The 8,788-nt window shown below is 43.1% G+C and overlaps 1 long non-coding RNA gene across 1 annotated transcript in view; it reads right to left on the minus strand.

Annotated features, from left to right (window-relative positions):
- Positions 1-8,788, minus strand: part of LOC106147253 — a 15,646-nt gene that overhangs the window by 1,929 nt on the left and 4,929 nt on the right. The window contains exon 2 of the long non-coding RNA XR_001232049.1: positions 3,994-4,173. This is a non-coding gene — a long non-coding RNA (uncharacterized LOC106147253). The remainder of the gene's footprint in view (positions 1-3,993; positions 4,174-8,788) is intronic.

An 8,788-nucleotide genomic window follows, 5' to 3' on the forward strand; every position in this document is an offset into this window, starting at 1 on the left:
TTTTTTGGTTTTTCTCTGGTACCGGGAACCGAACTCACGACCTTGCGCTTGCCAGGCAGGCGCTTTGCCGCTGAGCTAAATCCCCAGCCCCTAAGATTATTCTCTTGATGGCAGGACTGCTCCAGAAATGCCAACATGCCAGTATTCCTCCCCCGAATCTTCTTTTCCTTATCCTCCTTCACCAATTTCTACTGAAAACAAGCACCAACCAGTGTAGATCTGGGTGAATCCTGAAATCTGGTGACTACCAGTTCTTCCACCTGGTCCTCCATCTCGCAAAGCTTCTTCCCCACAGAGTGGTTATAGGCTTCCTCCACAGGATCAGAAGAAATAGTTCCCTACCAAGTGACTCTAAGAAAGCACCTGAACATACCCAATCACAGAGGTATCTTTACCACCAGAGGGTGGGAAAAACCATGGTGTGAACTTTAAGGACAGCTGAATCTCTCGAGAAGGGTCCCAAGCAGCTAACTGGGCCTATAGTTAAGAATGGAGCCTGGCAGCCATTTGTTGATTGTGGGGTCATATAGTATTTAGTGTTCCTGGAAGAACTACAACTAAACCTCGTGGCCCTTGTCTGGGCATGTTCTACTCCAGACTACAAAGATAAACAGCCTCTGAATTTAACCAATGAACTACATCTTCAGTAATATGTAAATGTCAACCAATCAGGAAAGGGCATGGTTGCAGTCCTTATTTATGTAAAATAAACCAATCAGGATTGAGCACACATGCATCCTTCATTTGCATAAGCAAACTAGACTGGGTACCTGGGTGGGAACTTCAACCATATAAGCTAGTCCCTACCTTTATTCCTTCCAAGTACATTTTCCTTTCTATCTAAGGGTGCCTCTTCCAGTTTGCAAACTGTTTTCTTTTAAAAAATAAAACCCCTCTTTTTAAATAATTTATGTTAAAGATAATAAAAAACAATTTTAAAAGCCCTCTTTTAATCATAAGCTTTTTCCTAGTGAATTTTTGTTAACAGCAGGAAGTACCTTGAATCTGGGCACAGAATTAGAACAAAACTCATCTATTGCCCACCAAGGAACCTTCTGACTTGGCATTCTCAGGATCATTGAAGGGTCAGCTTCAACCTGAAGTTTCAGCTGCCAGAAGCAAAGGGCAGGGCCCAGGGTCACTGGGAGTGGGGTGACGACAGGGGGAATTGCCACTCCAAGACCCTGGGGCCTAGGCACACAGCTCCTCTCCCGTGGCTATCTCTTGGTCTTCAAATAATGTTGGCCCCACACTTAGGCCAGTTGGAAGGGGAGCCAGGTGGCATGTCCAAGGTACCTGTCCTCCTCACACCTGGCCAGGATCAATCACTCAAACCTCACCAGAGGGCTCACAGTAGAAAACGCTTGATATGTATGTGCACTTGTGAGGACTCATGTACTATACTGGAAAGGAATGACACTTTCAGACACTACGGCTCTTCAGGTTCCTTGGTATATCAAGAGTTGGACATGGAGAGACTGGCATTAGGCTGTGTGAATGAGTGGATATCCCCCCTCTTCCACACAAGCATCTTTTTAATATTACAACAACAGTAAGCTCCCAGCCCTGATCAGCCTAGTGAAGGGGCACAGTGCAGGGAGCTGGGCCAAAAGCAGCCATGATCTGACAGGTGGAACTGCCATAGTGGCAAGAGGGCTACTGTCAGTGCCAGGAAGGAGTAGTGGATTGATAAATGGTAGTCAACTTATACCCTCTAGCTGAACTGAGTAAGCATGATGCTGGGTGTGGGAGGCCCACGTGAGGATTGTTGCCAGCAGCATAAGAGGCAGAACTCAAGAAGGAGAAATTAGGCTGTTAGGAGCTGAGAGAGGCTGTTGGGAGCTGGTAAAAGCTGTAAGGAGCTGTTGGTTGTTTTGGAGGAGCTCGTCATGCTGGCTTTCCTGATGAACTTGGCTGTTTTCATCTTCCGAGGAGCTCGGGACCTTGTTGGTACTGAGAATGGCTTTGGTTCACTTTGGGGAAGCTCTGGTACTCATTTTGAGCCTTGCTGCCTGGCTCTGCAGGGGAAGATGGTGCACTGCCGGTGTCCTAGAGAAGCTTGCTGCGTTGGCTTCCCCTGCCATCTTGATCACTGGAGGAGTTCAGAACCTCACTGTTGCTGAGGATGGCTGTGGTACTTTTCAAGGGAGCTCTGATTCTTCTGAACGTTGCTTCCTGGCTCCAGTGCAGATCCCTCAGCCTGCTAGCACAGATCCTTCATCCCACTGGCACAGACTTCCTAGATTTCACCATTGACCTTTGGGTCTTCCAAGCATAGATCTATGAAACAGGCCTGCATGAGATGTTGTCATGGGCTCTGGGCCACCAGGTGGACTCATGGGAGGAATTGTTATGAGCTATAGGCCTTCAGCTGGACTCATGCAGGACATTACTGTGGGATCCAGGCCCTTGGCTGGATTCTTGGTCTATAGTATGTGGACAGATTTCCTGCACTCTCTTATATATCATTCTTTGGGTGACTATTATAAATAATCATATAAAATATGTGTCCTGTATTTTATTGTTTCACCTTGCATAATAAGCCCCAAACTGACACAGAAGGCAAAGTCTCATAAGACCTGAGTTCTTGAGTTTCCCATAGATAGTTTCTCTTATATGGGACACAAACACCTGTTCCCCAGGGTCATGTGGGGAGCCTAATGGTCCTTTCACTGGCAAGTGGCCTTACTGGTCATAGACCCAAATTCTTTCCTCCCTCCTCTGGATTGCAGAATGTTGGCCTTGAGTTCCATGAACTGATCACAGTCCCCTTAGAGGGACACACACTGCCTGGACAATGGTTTATGAGTTTCTATATGAGATCTTATCAATGGGATTTCACTCAAGGGACTTCTCTATCACACATGCCTGAAAACTATGAATGAAGATATGATTGCATAATGCCAGGAATCTACCTACCTTGGCAGTTTTCCCTCAATAATTGGTGCTGAACTATCACAACCACTGCTGTTTGCATAGGATCAAGTAGACTTTCTTTGAAAGGAGAAGAAAGAGACATAAAGTGTCCCCTGTGACAAGCGTACCTAGAAATAACAGAGGATCACACTGGTTTCCTTTCTTTCTGCGCACTATTTGTTGTGCAAAGAGATATCAGAATATCCTTTACTCCATGTGGGATCATTAAAGGAATGGTCAAAAGGTGACACTGAGTCAGGTATGGTGGCATGTACCTGTAATCCCAGCTACTCAAGAGATTGAGGCAGGAGGATTGCAAATTTAAGGCCAGCCTGGGCAAATTAGCAAGACTCTGTCTCAAAATTTAAAGAAGAGCTGGGGATATGGCTCAGTGAAAGACAACTTGCAAGCATGTATGAGGCCCTAGGTTGTGTGTTCAGCAGCACCAAGACAGGTGGGGGTGGCATGGTATATCTCACCCTGTCAACCTAGAGAGTACATTTAGGCTACCACATTAGCTTTTAGTTAACTGTGATTTCTGAAGAAAAAACAGCATGAAAATCAACTCTATCTATCTTCTGGAATTTGCATGGATGTAACTTGAGTCTTTTTTGCAATACTGGACTGAGCATAAGGTCTCCCACTGAGCTATATCCCCAACTCTTTTTAAAATTTTGCTTTATTTATGGTACTAGGGATTGAAAACCCTGAGCTACATCCCCAGTCCTTTCTATTTTTCAGAGACAGGGTCTCCTTTAGTTGCTGAGACTGGCCTTGAAGTTGTTTCTCCTGCCTCCAGAGTAGCTGGGGTTGCAGGCAAGCACCATTATACCTGGCCTTGTGGCTGTTTTAACAAATAGACATGGTAACAAAGTGGTACTTGGTGAAGGCAGATACTAATACTGCTATAAGATCCCACTTCTATGGGAACAATACACACCCTCCTGGCATAAAACCTTGAAGAACAACCCTCTTTATCTCTGTCCTTGTGTGACTACAGCTGAAGACATATCAGAATATCATCACAAGCTTGTTTCTCCTACCATTCTGAAATGGAAAACCAGACTTTTGGCTTACCAGCAGCTCCTCTGGCTCATGGATGGGTGAATTGAAATCAGGTATCTCCTCTCTGGTTGTACTGACTTTCTAGGGAGGGGCAATCATTCCTGTTCCTCAGTTTATCAGGCCCCTGAACTGTGCTGGACAAGGAGATATACAGTGGCATCTCAGTTCAGGAACTTAATTCATTCCACAATTCTGAAAAAGAGGCCCATGTTCATGTTCATGTTCATGTGGGAAAGATGACGACAGTCATGTTCATCACATGATGCAGAGTTTCAAAAAAATAATAAAATTTTGCCAAATACTTCTATTTGCAAACCAAATAGTTCACAGACAAAAGCATTCATGAACCCAGGTACCACTCTAAACCCACAATACACACACGCCCTCACTCTGAACAAGGTCCTTGTAAGCATCCTCACAGTTTTATTTAAACAAAAAACAAACAAAATGAGAGAGAGAAGGTAGAAGAGATATCTACTGTCCAGAGGGTTGGGCTACTATAAATGCACAATATTCCTGCGCCTCAGGAAAAGATATGGAAACCCAGAGCAGTAATTGGAGGAGAAAAGCAGATTAGAAGAAGGCTGACTTGGTACAGATGTGCAAAGACCAAGGGATGTGTTTTATGAAAGCAGTGAAACGCACCTGTCTACTATATATGATCTTGTGAGGTCAAAGAAAATGGCAAAAGTAGACATTTGCTATTTGCTATATGCTTTCATTAGCACTGGACTCTCAAAGGATAAACATAAGGAAAAATTACATCTGGTTCTCAGAGTAACGTGAGTCAGGAGGAGGAGTGGAGGGCAGATAGGCACTCTGCAATGTGAAGGGCTATAGCTTTCCCTGGAAAGACTCTTTAACCACAGCATCTTGGCATCTCCAAGGTGGTTGTAGGAGAAAATAAAAAAGTGCAATATGTATAAGCATGCATTTACACATAGAGAAATAAAAGTGAGTATGAAAAAAGCCATCTGGGAGTCTCTGCCCTCCATGCACCTGTGCCAGTCAGGAATTCCTCACTCAGAAGCCCCGGGGATGGCTCTCACCAGGGTTTGCGTGCGGGCCATCCCTGCACGTGCCTTGTGCCTAGTGAGTGAGTGCTCCAAGAGTTGCTGGTCCCGCAATTTGAGTCGGTGCTTTACTTGCGCCCGGACCCCCTAGGGGGTTGCAGGCACAGGCAGTCTGTGATTGCTCTTTGAGTGGCCCAGGTCTGGCTACTGAGCACGTCCTGAACTGACTAAAAAGCAGAACCGGGTGGGCTGTGACCCACTCCCACCACAATAGTTCCCAGCTGAAACTCGCAGAGAGAGCCAGGTTTTTCCCATCTAATTCCTGGAGGCAGAGCAAGTGAGCCAGGACCCCGCCGCCATTACACTCTGACTCTGCCCTCCCTGCACCCACAGCAGACAGGAGGTCCTCACTCAGAAGCCCCAGGGACTGCTCTAGCTTGGAGGGAGTGTGTGGCCCCTCCCAGGATGTGCCATGCACCAAGTGACTAAGTGCACCAAGAGTTGCTGGTCCACTGATTCAAGTCTATGCTTTACTTGTGCCCAGAACCCCCAGGGGGTCGCAGGCATGGGTAGTCTGTGATTGCTGCCCATCCGGCCTGCATCGAGTTCCTGTATGTGTCCAGAACTGACTGGAGACACAGAATCAGGGGTTCACAAACTGTCGACCCTACAGTTTGTGTCTGGGTTTTGTCTGTATCCTGAACTGCCTGGGCACATAGGTCCACTGGATCAGGATTGTCACACCAGTGCAACCTGAGTCTGGGCCGAGCATGTGCCCTGGACTGCAAGGGGACTCTGGATCAGATAGTCTGCCATCAGTTGATACCAATGCCAGCATCTGAGACCTGGGATAACTAGATACAAATCAACAACTGCCAGAAAACCCAAGACTAAGTAGAGCTACTCAGGGGTCACTGATGGCAAACCTGATGAACAGGAAAACTAGGGACACTAGTGGTCTTTGCTGTGCAGCCACTGAAGAGGAAACTGAGCTTTCTGCATCCAGTAGCAAACATGACAAAAGGAAGGACTAAAACACAATCCGAGAACTCCATTCCCACTCAGAACAAGTCCAGGAGACATCGACATAGGAGAACGTGGTAAACACATGCCTGAATTAGCTGAAATGATTGCAATGGAAGTAAAGAAACAACTCCATAAGGCCATAGAAGAGATGAGATCAGAAATAATCTCTCAGGCAAAAAATGAAATGACAAGAACAATGAAGAAACTGCTCAAAAAATCTGAAGAAGAGACATATAAAAAAAATAGAAGAACAAAGGCAATGGACAGAAGCATTAAATGAAAAGTATAGACAGGACTTAGAATGCATGAAACAGATTCAAAGACACTTCCAGGAAAGCAAAGCCTCCATTGAAACCTGCCAAAACCACTTGAATAAAGCTGAAGAAAGAATCTCAGACTTTGAAGACAGTATGGCAGCTAGTGACCGTGAAAGAAAGGATCTTGTAAATCAACAAGGATCCAGAAAAAGTCAATTCAACAGCTGCAAGATGAGGCAAAGAGGAATAACGTATGACGTATAGGAGTCAATGAAACAGCAGGAGGGAACACAACTGACATAAAAAGAATATTTGCAGAAATAATAGCAGAAAATTTCCCAACTAAGGAAACAGAATCTGATATACAGGTAAATAATGCATATAGAACTCTAACCAACCACAACCAAAATACAACTACACCCAGACATATAATAGTCAAGTTCCCAGATCACCAGCAAAAGAACAGAATATTAAAAGCTGCTAGAGAAAAGAAAAAGATTACCTATAAAGGAAAGCCCATCAGAATCACGGCAGATTTCTCAGCACAAACCATCCAATCGAGAAGAGCTTGGAGTGAAGTATTACAGGTCCTCAGACAGAACAGCTTCCAACGAAGACTGATGTACCCTGCAAAACTGTCCCCCAAATTCAACGGAGAAATAAAATATTTTTACAACAAACAACAATTGAAGACCTTCATGAGTGCCAAGCCAGCATAACAAAGAGTACTAAAAGATATTCTAGACAGAGACAAATCTGGCCACAATTTCAAGAACAACAGTAGAAAGGAAATGTCAAGAAGACCAAGGAAGTAAAGAGGTAGAAAAAGTAGGACACCAACCCAAGTAAATAACATGACAATGATAAATCAATACATATGGGCTATAACTATAAATGTAAATGGCCTCAATTCTCCAGTCAAAAGAAACAGACTGGTAGAGTGGATTAAAAAACAAAATACAGCGACATGCTGCACACAGGAAACACATTTCACTCCAAAGGAAATCCATAGACTAAAAGTCAAAGGATGGAAAACAATCCTCCATGCAAAAGAAACCTAGAAAAAAGCAGGTGTAGCTATTCTGTTTGAAGACAATGTAAAATTCAAACCGACAACAATCAAAAGAGATAAAGAAGGTCACTACACACTAGTCAGGGGAAAACTGCAAGAGGATGAGATAACAATCATAAACATGTATGCACCAAATATCAGAGCTCCAAATTATATCAGAGAACTCTTAACATGCATGAAAACCCATATAATTAATAACACTATTATAACAGGGGACCTGAACACCCCATTGACACAAACAGATAGGTCCACTGGACAAAAAATCAGCAAGGAAATAACATATCTCAACCAAAGCTGTTAACAAAAGAACCCAGTAAATGTACACAGAGTGTTCTACCCACATCATCAGAATAAACATTTTTCTGAGCTTCACATGGGTCTTTCTCTAAAATAGACCACATCCTAGCCCACAGAGCATATCTTCCGAAACGCAAAAGATTGAAATTATTCCGGGCACATTATCTGACCACAGTGCAATGAAATTGGAAATTAACGACAAAAGGAACTCCAAAAACTGCATAAACACTTGCAAATTAAACAACAACCTCCTGAACAACCAATGGGTCACAGAAGAAATTCAAGAGGAAATTAAAACACACCTACAAACAAATGAAAATGTAAATACAAATTACTGGAATCTATGGGAGCAATGAAAGCAGTCCTCAGAGGGAAATTCATAGCGGTGAATTCACAAATAAGGACAACAGGAAGAGAACAAATAAGTAGCCTAATGCTGCATCTTAAACTTTAGAAAAAGAAGAACAAGTCAGGCCCAAAGCCCAAAGAAGGGAGGAGATGATAAAGATTAGGAAAGAAATTAATGCAATTGAGACAAAGAAAACCCTACTAGAAATAAATGAATCAAAGAGTTGGTTCTTTGAAAGAATAAATAAAATTGATAAACCCCTAGCCAACATTATCAAAAAAAAGAAGAACTCAGATTCACACAATAAGGAATGAAAAAGGTGAAATTACTACAGATTCCACAGAAATTCAGAAGATCATTAATACCTACTTTGAAAATATTTACTCCTATGGGATAGAAAACTCAGAAAAAATGGACAGATTCCTAGATATATACAAATTATCAAGGTTGAGTCAAGAAGATATCAAATTCCTGAACAACCCAGTATCAATTAACGATACTGAAAATGTGATTAAAAACCTACCGACAAAGAAAAGGCCAGGCCCTAATGGATTCACACCAGAATTTTACAAGAAATTCAGAGAAGATTTAATATCAACATGCCTCAAAATCTTCAATGAAATTGAAAAGGAAGCAATTCTCCCTAACTCATTTCTGGAGGCAAGCATCATACTGATACCAAAACCAGAGAAAGACACAACCAAAAAAGAGAGCTACAGACCGATCTCCCTAATGAATAAGATGCAAAGATATTCAATAAGATACTAGCAAATAGAATGCAGGAAATTATCAA

The sequence above is a fragment of the Chinchilla lanigera genome, unplaced genomic scaffold, assembly GCF_000276665.1.
Source record: "Chinchilla lanigera isolate Chin_1 unplaced genomic scaffold, ChiLan1.0 scaffold00133, whole genome shotgun sequence".
NCBI classification, from domain to species: Eukaryota; Metazoa; Chordata; class Mammalia; order Rodentia; family Chinchillidae; genus Chinchilla; species Chinchilla lanigera.